Source organism: Aedes albopictus, chromosome 1 (assembly GCF_035046485.1).
Source record: "Aedes albopictus strain Foshan chromosome 1, AalbF5, whole genome shotgun sequence".
Taxonomy (NCBI): Eukaryota; Metazoa; Arthropoda; class Insecta; order Diptera; family Culicidae; genus Aedes; species Aedes albopictus.
The window spans coordinates 297,161,160-297,175,189 of NC_085136.1; positions in this window are offsets into that span (position 1 = coordinate 297,161,160).

Here is a 14,030-nt window from a genome sequence, read left to right on the forward strand (position 1 = left end):
TTCATGGCTAGCTTTGCTGGTGTACTGAAGAATTCAGTATGAGAAACGATCGAGCATGTCGTAACAAGGTCTCAGGTTGCCATCTGTTCAGTGTAAGCTGGAATAGCCTACCTCGATCGTCACTACGAAGTTGGCTAGATTGTGCACCAACAGTTTGCGTTGAAGCACAAGTTGGTCGATAGATTTGTACCCTACTGCAAGTATTTATTAGCTGGAAGTGATTCTGGAAAATAGTTGCATAAAGCTGTACTGGGATCGCGAGATCATTACGGGCGTCCTTATTCATTCCAATCGGCCGGACATTATGGTTTACGCCAAAAGGATGAAGCCTATAATCCTCATCGACATCGCTACACCACTAGACCATTATGTGTGATCAACGTTCTCTGGCAATATAACCAAGTACAACGAGCTACCCAAGCAACACACAAGTTATATAATAGTTACGACAGCGCAAGTTTTGGTTGTATAGAAGTTTATTTTACGTTATTTCAACACAATGTTAAAATTACGTCAAATAAACTTATATACAACCAAAACTTGCGCTGTCGTAACTTTATTATAACATGTGTGTTGCTTGGGTAGCGGAGAAGTTCAAGCAGAAGTGACACCTGGAGGACGACCGGCAAGCGAAGTTACCCCTTAATCTCTCCTGCAGTCCCTAGACGAGCTGGAATTGAAGAAGGACCTGAACAGGATCGTGAAAGCGGGGATTCTTGGAACCTGTAGTATAGTTGGGCGGTTCCTGAATTATCACGATTGACAGTACATGTGAAGCAGCCTCATTCGGATATAATCAAACAGGTAAATGAGATCCACAGAGCCTCATTCCGATTGCTACGGGTAGGGTAATGTTGCCAGCATTTTCCCAATGAAAAATCATTGTCCACTTATTTTGTTAAACACTAAATCTCCAAGTGGTCCAAAAACATTTTGCTTTTTCTTCTCAAATCTTAGAAACGAATACCATCTCGTTCTAAACCCATCAACTCTCGCAGTCCATGTTTCACTCGGCTCGGGATCAAACCCAGTCAGGGAAGGAGAAACATCACCGCCGGGCATTTTCTATCGTCCTTTCACTTTCTTCTGCTGGAACAAAAAAAAAGTAAATCCATTTTGTGCGCTTTAATAACAACATTATTAAAGGGGTCTTACGTGTAGGTAGAGCTCCTTACCACAGCGCAGCAGTGCGGGTCCTCGTGCTGGCTGACGATGATGACGCCCACGTCGTTCACCGAGGTGAAATGGTTTACCCGCAAGGGTTATGTTTGGATTTTTATCTTTCCGATTACATACTTCTCCGTGTGGTGGCACTATGACTGCACCCACGGCAGGGCTGAGGGTGCCCGAGGGTAGGAAGTCAGTAAAGTCAAGTAGGTGGGAAATTGGAACCCCATATCGGCATCGTCGTGGTGCGGTAGCTTAGATATGGTGCCGCTTTTATGGCGTTTGGTCGTCAGTCAGCCACCGCAACCGCCGTCGTCGTCGCCGTGTGGTTCAATGATGATGTTGGTACGGAACAATTGAACATTTTGCCCAGAGGGTTCCACGTTCCATTAGGACGTCGAGTGTAGCTTATCGTTGGCTTTATGGCGTTCAGCATCCGATGGAGGTGCAGCCAAATGGGCTTGAAGTGGTAACAGATGATTGAAGTGTGATGTTTTTAAGTGTGAACCGTTTTATGACTTTAGAAATTTGGTAGGTTTGGTGCTTCTATCTTCATCTCTGGAATCGTCACATTGATTTTCTGTCATAATTGACTGACATATCAACTAGTAGTGAACGCGTGAATGATTTTCAATATTCATCAAGCAATCATATTCCATCAACCTAAACTCCATTTTTTTGTATTCAAATTTCAGTATATGAAAACGTTTCACATAACATCAAAGTGGATGAACCAAAACCATCCGTGTGACTTCCTGTGTGCCATGCCACACCGTTGCGTTGCCATTAAACTAGTTCTTCTAGTTTCGATTCAGATAAGGTCATCCGTTAGGTATCGTAGACTTCCTCCTCGATTGAATATGGCGACGACGCGGATCAAGTCCCTACGAAAGAGTTGCCAGCGCCAAGTACCTATGCCTGCCCGACCCTGTGCTCTGCTCTACAAAGCTCTGATTCAAAACTTGCATTGAGAGGATTGCAGCTGAAAGCAACAACGTTTTCACCAAATCGGAACGTAGATGCTCATGCACATTGGCTGGTGGAGAAAAATGGTAAAAGTGACTCAACGTGATACTCGTACAGTGGTTTACAATCGAACGAGTCAATGTCCAAAGGATTCAAGTCTTGTCGTCTTGTCGTCTTGTCGTCTTGTCGTCTTGTCGTCTTGTCGTCTTGTCGTCTTGTCGTCTTGTCGTCTTGTCGTCTTGTCGTCTTGTCGTCTTGTCGTCTTGTCGTCTTGTCGTCTTGTCGTCTTGTCGTCTTGTCGTCTTGTCGTCTTGTCGTCTTGTCGTCTTGTCGTCTTGTCGTCTTGTCGTCTTGTCGTCTTGTCGTCTTGTCGTCTTGTCGTCTTGTCGTCTTGTCGTCTTGTCGTCTTGTCGTCTTGTCGTCTTGTCGTCTTGTCGTCTTGTCGTCTTGTCGTCTTGTCGTCTTGTCGTCTTGTCGTCTTGTCGTCTTGTCGTCTTGTCGTCTTGTCGTCTTGTCGTCTTGTCGTCTTGTCGTCTTGTCGTCTTGTCGTCTTGTCGTCTTGTCGTCTTGTCGTCTTGTCGTCTTGTCGTCTTGTCGTCTTGTCGTCTTGTCGTCTTGTCGTCTTGTCGTCTTGTCGTCTTGTCGTCTTGTCGTCTTGTCGTCTTGTCGTCTTGTCGTCTTGTCGTCTTGTCTTCTTGTCTTCTTGTCTTCTTGTCTTCTTGTCTTCTTGTCTTCTTGTCTTCTTGTCTTCTTGTCTTCTTGTCTTCTTGTCTTCTTGTCTTCTTGTCTTCTTGTCTTCTTGTCTTCTTGTCTTCTTGTCTTCTTGTCTTCTTGTCTTCTTGTCTTCTTGTCTTCTTGTCTTCTTGTCTTCTTGTCTTCTTGTCTTCTTGTCTTCTTGTCTTCTTGTCTTCTTGTCTTCTTGTCTTCTTGTCTTCTTGTCTTCTTGTCTTCTTGTCTTCTTGTCTTCTTGTCTTCTTGTCTTCTTGTCTTCTTGTCTTCTTGTCTTCTTGTCTTCTTGTCTTCTTGTCTTCTTGTCTTCTTGTCTTCTTGTCTTCTTGTCTTCTTGTCTTCTTGTCTTCTTGTCTTCTTGTCTTCTTGTCTTCTTGTCTTCTTGTCTTCTTGTCTTCTTGTCTTCTTGTCTTCTTGTCTTCTTGTCTTCTTGTCTTCTTGTCTTCTTGTCTTCTTGTCTTCTTGTCTTCTTGTCTTCTTGTCTTCTTGTCTTCTTGTCTTCTTGTCTTCTTGTCTTCTTGTCTTCTTGTCTTCTTGTCTTCTTGTCTTCTTGTCTTCTTGTCTTCTTGTCTTCTTGTCTTCTTGTCTTCTTGTCTTCTTGTCTTCTTGTCTTCTTGTCTTCTTGTCTTCTTGTCTTCTTGTCTTCTTGTCTTCTTGTCTTCTTGTCTTCTTGTCTTCTTGTCTTCTTGTCTTCTTGTCTTCTTGTCTTCTTGTCTTCTTGTCTTCTTGTCTTCTTGTCTTCTTGTCTTCTTGTCTTCTTGTCTTCTTGTCTTCTTGTCTTCTTGTCTTCTTGTCTTCTTGTCTTCTTGTCTTCTTGTCTTCTTGTCTTCTTGTCTTCTTGTCTTCTTGTCTTCTTGTCTTCTTGTCTTCTTGTCTTCTTGTCTTCTTGTCTTCTTGTCTTCTTGTCTTCTTGTCTTCTTGTCTTCTTGTCTTCTTGTCTTCTTGTCTTCTTGTCTTCTTGTCTTCTTGTCTTCTTGTCTTCTTGTCTTCTTGTCTTCTTGTCTTCTTGTCTTCTTGTCTTCTTGTCTTCTTGTCTTCTTGTCTTCTTGTCTTCTTGTCTTCTTGTCTTCTTGTCTTCTTGTCTTCTTGTCTTCTTGTCTTCTTGTCTTCTTGTCTTCTTGTCTTCTTGTCTTCTTGTCTTCTTGTCTTCTTGTCTTCTTGTCTTCTTGTCTTCTTGTCTTCTTGTCTTCTTGTCTTCTTGTCTTCTTGTCTTCTTGTCTTCTTGTCTTCTTGTCTTCTTGTCTTCTTGTCTTCTTGTCTTCTTGTCTTCTTGTCTTCTTGTCTTCTTGTCTTCTTGTCTTCTTGTCTTCTTGTCTTCTTGTCTTCTTGTCTTCTTGTCTTCTTGTCTTCTTGTCTTCTTGTCTTCTTGTCTTCTTGTCTTCTTGTCTTCTTGTCTTCTTGTCTTCTTGTCTTCTTGTCTTCTTGTCTTCTTGTCTTCTTGTCTTCTTGTCTTCTTGTCTTCTTGTCTTCTTGTCTTCTTGTCTTCTTGTCTTCTTGTCTTCTTGTCTTCTTGTCTTCTTGTCTTCTTGTCTTCTTGTCTTCTTGTCTTCTTGTCTTCTTGTCTTCTTGTCTTCTTGTCTTCTTGTCTTCTTGTCTTCTTGTCTTCTTGTCTTCTTGTCTTCTTGTCTTCTTGTCTTCTTGTCTTCTTGTCTTCTTGTCTTCTTGTCTTCTTGTCTTCTTGTCTTCTTGTCTTCTTGTCTTCTTGTCTTCTTGTCTTCTTGTCTTCTTGTCTTCTTGTCTTCTTGTCTTCTTGTCTTCTTGTCTTCTTGTCTTCTTGTCTTCTTGTCTTCTTGTCTTCTTGTCTTCTTGTCTTCTTGTCTTCTTGTCTTCTTGTCTTCTTGTCTTCTTGTCTTCTTGTCTTCTTGTCTTCTTGTCTTCTTGTCTTCTTGTCTTCTTGTCTTCTTGTCTTCTTGTCTTCTTGTCTTCTTGTCTTCTTGTCTTCTTGTCTTCTTGTCTTCTTGTCTTCTTGTCTTCTTGTCTTCTTGTCTTCTTGTCTTCTTGTCTTCTTGTCTTCTTGTCTTCTTGTCTTCTTGTCTTCTTGTCTTCTTGTCTTCTTGTCTTCTTGTCTTCTTGTCTTCTTGTCTTCTTGTCGTCTTGTCGTCTTGTCTTCTTGTCTTCTTGTCTTCTTGTCTTCTTGTCTTCTTGTCTTCTTGTCTTCTTGTCTTCTTGTCTTCTTGTCTTCTTGTCTTCTTGTCTTCTTGTCTTCTTGTCTTCTTGTCTTCTTGTCTTCTTGTCTTCTTGTCTTCTTGTCTTCTTGTCTTCTTGTCTTCTTGTCTTCTTGTCTTCTTGTCTTCTTGTCTTCTTGTCTTCTTGTCTTCTTGTCTTCTTGTCTTCTTGTCTTCTTGTCTTCTTGTCTTCTTGTCTTCTTGTCTTCTTGTCTTCTTGTCTTCTTGTCTTCTTGTCTTCTTGTCTTCTTGTCTTCTTGTCTTCTTGTCTTCTTGTCTTCTTGTCTTCTTGTCTTCTTGTCTTCTTGTCTTCTTGTCTTCTTGTCTTCTTGTCTTCTTGTCTTCTTGTCTTCTTGTCTTCTTGTCTTCTTGTCTTCTTGTCTTCTTGTCTTCTTGTCTTCTTGTCTTCTTGTCTTCTTGTCTTCTTGTCTTCTTGTCTTCTTGTCTTCTTGTCTTCTTGTCTTCTTGTCTTCTTGTCTTCTTGTCTTCTTGTCTTCTTGTCTTCTTGTCTTCTTGTCTTCTTGTCTTCTTGTCTTCTTGTCTTCTTGTCTTCTTGTCTTCTTGTCTTCTTGTCTTCTTGTCTTCTTGTCTTCTTGTCTTCTTGTCTTCTTGTCTTCTTGTCTTCTTGTCTTCTTGTCTTCTTGTCTTCTTGTCTTCTTGTCTTCTTGTCTTCTTGTCTTCTTGTCTTCTTGTCTTCTTGTCTTCTTGTCTTCTTGTCTTCTTGTCTTCTTGTCTTCTTGTCTTCTTGTCTTCTTGTCTTCTTGTCTTCTTGTCTTCTTATCGTTTTGTAAGAATAAGTTATTGTGTCACTGTAATTGCAGTGCGCTGTGGAGCTACGATCCAGCATCCAAAACGGTACGTCATTGCAGTCTGCAGGAATCCACATACTACCATACTCCTATTTAGGCACACACAGTTTGTTTACCAGATGATGTGTGAAAACCGCATTTCTGGCGTTGCTTTTGTGCTGATGCACAGCTGTTACTTCCATGGGATGCTGGCGCATGCTGTGCTGCGCCAAGGCAGCAGCGCATCAAAACACAACCAAGAGCACGCGAACCAATGCGGGAAAACGGCAAGAAATTAGTTTTGTTTGGTACGCATAATTAAAATGGGTAAACTTTGGCTTGCCTTTCCGCAGCATTCGTGGCTGGTCGTGGTGCACTCCCAGGGATGGTCCAATTTACTGTTTGGAAGGAAATTGCTGCGACCGTTTTCCGCAAATTTTCCCGCGAAAGCATTTAAAAAGCTCCATCATTTCGCCTCGGTAGTTGGTAACTGTTTGCGCGAACGTCGGCAATTGGCATCGTTCCCTTTGGGAGAAAATTCCATTTGATTGCACGCCTCAGTGTTCCGACCTATAGAGGTATGTGCAGTAGCCGATGGGTTGGAATTTCTTCCATTAGCCATTTAATGTGGAACAATAAAAGTTTTCACCTTGTTTGGCGCGTTTGTCACTCACGCAGAGCGTTGTGCACTGTGGGAAATCGAGTGGCAAGAATAATTGTACAAAAACGAACAGATTTTCAGAGCTTCTGTTACTTCAGTCAGAACATGAGTCCAAACTGAGTCCTATTCCGAAACTTGTTACTTATGTTTCCAGGTTAAATTGTCCATCGTTGGAAAAGTGATATTGTTTCCCAAAGGGACAACATTTTGTCATCGTGAATCTTCCACGGCGACAAGTTATTTTTCGCTCTTGTATCGTTGTTGTAGACACCACCCGAGCAAAGTCTGACAACAAATCGAAAACTAATTTTGATGTTGTGATATTGCAAATTATGATTACTCAGGTTGATGTCGTTTTGGTCGTTTTAACGGTTAAAACATCAAAAATGAGAGCAGAAAAATGTTCCTGTGAGAGCAAGTTGAAAACAATTCCTGCTATCAGTGATGGCAAATTGATTACTGTTTTTGCTATCAGGGCGAAAAAATGGAAAAATCGTTAAATTTAGAGTTTTTTCGAATAATTTGGAAACATAAATGCAATACGTTAATTGCAATGATGGTATATCATTAGATGCTTTATAAAAGATCGCCTAGAAGTTTTGAAATAACTTGAAAACTTAAACATTTGTAATAATTTTAAATGACAGCCAAAAGATATCAAAATTTTGAATCGAAATTAATCAAGACAATCTGATATCAAAATATGATATCAATTTGCTGCTGATTACAAATCGTGTTTTTGATTTGCTATCATTTTGTTGTTAGACTTTGCTCGGGCAGCCAACGCAACGCAACGTCGGGCACCCATGAGACAGCTTCGCAGCGCAGAAGCACAGCACAACTCAAGTGAAAGGTGTAAGTCTTATTTGCATTGACGCGAGTCTTTCGCCTTCCCCCATGGGATGAAGGGGTTGGCATCGTCACCACCGTCGTTTGTGGTGCTCTGCATCATCAGCACCACATGCCGATATATTTGAGAGATTCCGCGCCGCGAGAAGACAGACGACAATGACGACAATGGGTGACAACAAGCGATAAAGACGACGTTATGGCAGAGCCACACATTGTACCGCTTAATAAGCTTCCGCGGTGTATTTGATGGTGTTGGATGTTGACACTGGCTGCTGACTGAGATGCAGTTGGAAATGGGTTTGTTTTGTCTCCGGTGGTGTTTGTTTATGGAAATCATTAGGATTTATTTTCAAGGCCGCGCCTCAATGGGAAGATGACAATACTGAAGCCAGATGCCGGCGCGTGTCACTGTGTCAGATGGATCATGGATTGGAAGTGAATGGGGATGACATAATGGATGCATTCCGGGGGAATGGCGTCGTTTCAGTAAATAATGAGATGATGAAAAGTGGGTTATACAAATGAAAGATGAACATAACACATATTACAATCATCATTAATTGATTGCTCAGGGAAATCGATTACGACATTCCGAGATCTACAATGAGCTGAATTGCACAATTTGCATATCTTTTTTTAATGGAATCGTGATGGATTTGAAAATCTCAAGACGAGTATGTAGACGTTACATACCCGATTTTTGGGGAGACAGAGATGTTCGGTCTCCATAACAGCAGTTATCTAACTAACGGCCATCAAGGCCGTTAAGACATGGCCAGCGCCCTTATTGAATTAACTACACTGGTATGAATCTCCTGCAGATCATCATGTATAGCGTAAAAATCTGTTGGTGTATTAGTGTAATCACAGAGAAACAGACGTAACACTTAGAACATATTCCATTTAAAACCATCGTCACGAAAACGTAATCGCCCAATACTAAATGTATTGTGTTTGGCCGGGCCGCCACTAGATGGCGGTAGTGAGTAAACGTCAAACAGAAGCAAAAACGATACCAGCGCCGCGAGTGGTAAATCGACCTACTACTGAATATTTGAATCGACCGTTAAAAAGGTGATCGATGGGAAGCGATGAGAGTGTGACGTCCGTTTCTCTGTGGTGTAATGTTCAGAAAGTTCACTGGATTCTACCTACTTCATATAGAGTCCTTTACAATCGGACACCCAGATATATGAGATGTCTACATCGAATTCACTCAAATTAACAAAAAGTCAAAGTTTATTTTTAATAGTCGGAATCTCTCCTTCCACAAATCACTCCTTCCAAATCAACGGACTCACACCATCCCTTCATATGATCGGCTGCATACACAGTCGAAAAATTTCGGCCACTCATACCTGGTACTGTAGAAACCCTGTAGCGATCGTTCGGCAGCACCTCGGTGACCACAAACGGCCCTTTGAATCGGGGTCCTAACTAACGGCTGCCTCCGGCTATGTATTGGTCCTTGACAACCAACACCAGATCGTCCACCTTGTAGTTGACCGCTGCTTGCCGTCGTTGATCGTAGTATTTCTTCTGCTGTCCTTGTGTATCTCGCGTAATTCTCTCCAACTGCTGTCGCATTCCTTTAACTGGTGCCGACGACGATGAGTTCTCGAACGAAATGACGGAGATTATTTCGTTTTTTTGGTTTATACGACAACACCAGAGTAGCAGGAGTTATCATTAGACCGATGCAAATTTTGAAATTTTCGCTCCCCTATGCTTAATCGATGCCAATATGGGTTGTGATTATCCTACTAAAATTTGAGCTCATTTGAATCAAATTTGACTGAGCACACGCCATTCACGGATTGTATGGGAATTACTATGAAAAAGTCAAACTTTCATTTGCACGAGTTGGAACTTTTTTCCACGTTACCTTAAAAATAAAACCGATATGGATTTATATAGATTACATTGCCATCTTTCATATTGCCGAAGACGCCTAACACGTTAAACCAACAGAAAAATTGTTATTCATCAAAATCTGACTTTAAATCTTTTGAAATGATGTTTCTCTTTACTTTTTGGGAACACTGCGAGTGAAAAATTCTGCCAAGTAGGCCAGCGGAAAAATTTTCAATACGAAGTGACAGAACAAGAGCACAACAATCCGTCCCAGCATCGAAGCCAATGAATAATGAATGTACTATTTCAATCTTCTCCTACTATTGATAATCTTTTAACTTTGATAGCTCAAGAAAAACCATCAATTGACCAAAACTGCTCCCTCTTACAGACTTTTATATTTTTGCTTCGATGATTTGCGTAGGTGCTATCCATACACTTTGCTAGATCACCTACACTACCCCCCCCCTTAATATCGACGTAGCTTATGAACAGGCCCATAGAGGGTAGGCTCCGGCTAGCCCATCATGTTGAGAAAGCGTCCTATAGAAGCCCGTCGTCCACAGGCGGCAGGGCAGAAATTATGCGTAATTCTGGCAAAACGCGGCTGTACTTCATAACATGATGACTGACCTTGATGAAGGATCAAGTGAAGGATATAAAAGTCGAACGTTAGCAGTAGATAAGTAAAATAGTTAAAGTTTTCCATGATGGCCCGGTTGTATGTATGTGGTTCAGAGTATACGGAAATGGAAGTATCCCTTCAGTTAGCCTTTATTTGCCCTTATTTGTTTCCTCTATTTTATTCCTGGCCTAATTGACTACCCATTTAGCAATTAGAGCCGCTGTCCTACTTTTTGCTGCATGCCATCACGTTTCCATTTTGACATTTAAATACATTGCAAAATTTTCCTTCGGCCTACTAGGCAGAATTTTCCACGCGCAGTGTTCCCAAAAAGTAAAGAGAAACATCATTTCAAAAGATTTAAAGTCAGATTTTGATGAATAACAATTTTTCTGTTGGTTTAACGTGTTAGGCGTCTTCGGCAATATGAAAGATGGCAATGTAATCTATATAAATCCATATCGGTTTCATTTTCAAGGTAATGTAGAAAAAAGTTTCAACTCGTGCAAATGGAAATTTGACTTTTTCATAGTAATTCCCATACAAACTTTGAATGGTGTGTGCTCAGTCAAATTTGATTCAAATGAGCTCAAATTTAAGTAGGATAATCACAACCCAAATTGGTATCGATTAAGCATATGGGAGCGAAAATTTCAAAATTTGCATCGGTCTAGTTATCATAGTAGTAGCATTCGGTGTTGTGTTGATCGCACTCTGCACAAACTTGACCTTTTTGTCCCACCGTCGGTCCCCGTTGTCAACCATCGATCGGAGAGCAGTGAGAATAGTGCGGTTGCTTCTCTCAACCTGCCCATTACCGCGGGGTGTTCCAACAGCTACCAACTCATGATCAATGCCGTAGTCTTCACAAAACTGCATGAACACTCTGGATGTGAACGCAGTTCCACGATCAGTTATGATTCAGGACGGTAACCCAAAAACACTGGACACTTCTTCTAACATTGAATTCACGGGTTGCGTATTCGTGGACTTCACCGGCTTCACCAACAAGAACTTGGAAAATCCACAAATTATTATTTTTTTTATTCTTAACCACTTAACCTAATTTACAGCTCTATTGTCCACTGGGGCATTACGTGAGCAATTTCAAATGACAGCTGCACTTACATTTTGTTCAGCGTCTAGATTCTCTTCTACTTTATCGAACTGGTTCCCTTTCTGCTGCTTTCACTTTTCTACTTTATACCTGGTAGAATGATGAGCACAAGGATGATGATGGGTGGCCGTTGTTCCTTTCCAGTCCGATTGGGGGTCCATTATGAGTAGCAGTTCGCCAATGTCCGGGTATCCGGGTCCGATTGAACCATGGGGCTCAGAAGAGGGTCAGTGTCAGTTGCTCTCTGGGGAAAAGCAACTGACGAAAAATTGCAAGTGCCGGAGCTGGGAATCAAACCCATGACCATCCGCATATGAAGCGAACGTGTGACCAACTACGCCACGGGCCCCGGCTGAATCCACAAATTATCGCCAAAAATGTGCTCATTTCCTTTCGCTGATCTAGGGAAAGGTCCTAGATGGTCGATGTGTACCGTACGCTATGTCCAAAGGGTATTATGAAAATCGAATGTCTCAAATGTTATTCCATACAATCTTAGTTTTGGACCTCTAGTTTCAGAATCGGTTTAAAATATTTCATCTTGGTTTTTTCGATTTGTTTGATTTTTTTCCTATTTTCCCATACAAATAGCGAAAAAAGTCATTTTAACATAAATTTCATCCCATATAAAAAAGTACGAAAAAAAAAACTTAAGATGGATTATTTTAAATCGCACATATTCTGAATCTAGATGTTCAAAATACGGTTTTAGCGAAAAAAGTTTGAGGTACATTCGATTTTCATAATTCTTCCCTTTGGACATAGCGTGTACCGTATGGAATGGTACAGGCACTTTCGGGATGGGGCTTAGGAAGCCTTCGGGCTTCCCATGCTCCGCCTTGAAGAACGCACACTTGAGACACGCTGCTACTTAGGCTCGCACATATTTATATGCAGTTTTGGGAACCAGAACATCTCACTTATCATGTTCACCACCTTTTCTTCTCCAAAATACCCTTTTTCGTCGTGGTAACTTCGGACCATTTTCCAGCGAACAGTATTTGGAATAACCCAACACTTTCTTTCCTCCACTTTACGATATAATCGGTGATTATCTAACACATAGTTATCGCGGATCTGTTTATCTTCGTCTCATAGTGGATCCCCGAGAGCTTATCGATGATCTCTAACAAGCGCTCATCTTTCCTCTGCATAGTCATAAGGAAGTCTGTATTCGAGATCTCCAACACCATTCCACTCGGGTTCTCCACCGGCGCTCTGCTAAGAGCATCTACAAGCTGCAAACTCGAACCACTATGGTACTCAATTTGGAAGTCGTATTCCAACATTTTCAAAAAATAGCGAGCAATTCGTGGATTCATTTCTCTCTTGGCTTACGTATCCCGTATCGCTGAACAATCCGTATGGAGTACGAAGAATCTACCGATCAAATGCTGTCCGAATCTCTCCACGCTCGCAACCACAGCCAATAATTTCAGCTCGTAACTGTGGTAGACAGCTTTAGCCTTCGACGTCTTTCGACTAAAGTATCCAAAAGGAATATTGCTGTTGGGAATCGACTGTAATCTTGACTCTATAGATTAACGGCTACGCAGTCTTAGGGTTCAAAAAACGAGTTTTATTATTCCTCCGACGTTTCGACACGGGGATAGTGTCTTCCTCAGGGGGAAAATAAATATTAACGTTTTTGGTCAAATGTTTTGTCTAACTTTAACTGTCTCGTTTTGTGTCGTTTTTGGTACATGCTTACACTTCGAAATCATTTAAACAGTTCAACGGTTTTTTGGCAATGGCGCTGTGTCGAAACGTCGGGTGAATAATAAAACTCGTTTTTTGAACCCTAAGACTGCGTAGCCGTTAATCTATAGAGTATCTAACAGGTTTCCACACATCTTCAGTTTTCTGTAACAGTGTTCCAGCCAACCTCACACCAGAAACATCAATGTGAAGCTCGAGATCAGCCTTAGGATCATATAACACCAACAAAGGCTTTCCACTAGCAACTGTTTAATTTTTCGGAACGCACTCTCCTGTTCTACATGCCACACAAATTCAGCCTCTCTTCGTAGTAGCCTGTACAACGGTTCGGCAACCATGCTGTAGTTCTGCACAAACCGCCTGAAAATTCCGGAAAGCCCCAGAAACTGTTGCACTGAATGCACGGAGTTAGGAGTAGGAAACTCTGGCACAGTTTTAGTCTTCAGCTGGGGTAAATGGGTAAGAGCAAGATGCAGCAACTTCGAGCAAGTTCAACCCGCGTCGTTGAACAGGACTATTTTCTCTAGCATATTCGTCAGGTTGATCTTCATCTCCGTAAATTTGGCACATCTAATCACTTTTAGATTGAGGGCGAAGCATGCTCTGTACTTTTCTATTAGCCGAAGCAGCTTCTGGTTATGTGCGTCCTCTCCAACGCTGTTAACATATTGATGATCAAACCAGGGGATCCGCTAGCAGCAAGGCAGACCTACTGCTCATCTTTTGTGAGTGTGTTAGTGTCGACTGGCAACGCGGATGGCCCGCGAAATCGCATTGTGTTGTTTGGGGAGGCGCACTCGATGCATGTTAGGTAGGTGTAGTTTGTTCGAGTTTGACGTGCCTCTACACTCTCCCTGGATAAAACTTCTCCTTCGAATCAACTGCAATCGAATACATCCGGGTTACCGATGAACCTTCTTTGCTCTCCGAATCACGCACAACGGGTGTCAGCTCCGGCCTAGGCTCTGATTCTCTTTCCCACTCGAGCGATACATCACCTCTTCGCTTCACCATTACCAACTGATCCTGTTCGGGTTCGTTTGGAAGTTGATCATCAATGTTAACTTCTTTTCCCGATCAGCCTAGATAGCTGTGTAGTGTCGGTAGCGGTTGTCTCAATTGGCTAAGAATAACACTACGGACCGCCTGATCCAGTGGTAAGAGTCCACTAAACAGGTGACCCCTAATTCATGGTGTTATGCGGCTTTATGCTTACCGTGCCAAAGAATGAATGGTTAGGGGGGTCTAATAAAAACCTAACCACAAACGGAGCCTGTGGAGAATTAGGGCGTCCTCCACTGTATTACGCCCTTACTGCGCTAACCGGAGCAATGGTGCAGTGGACCTTGCGTTTCTCCGAGATAATCAGTTGCCCTTCTTAAGTCTC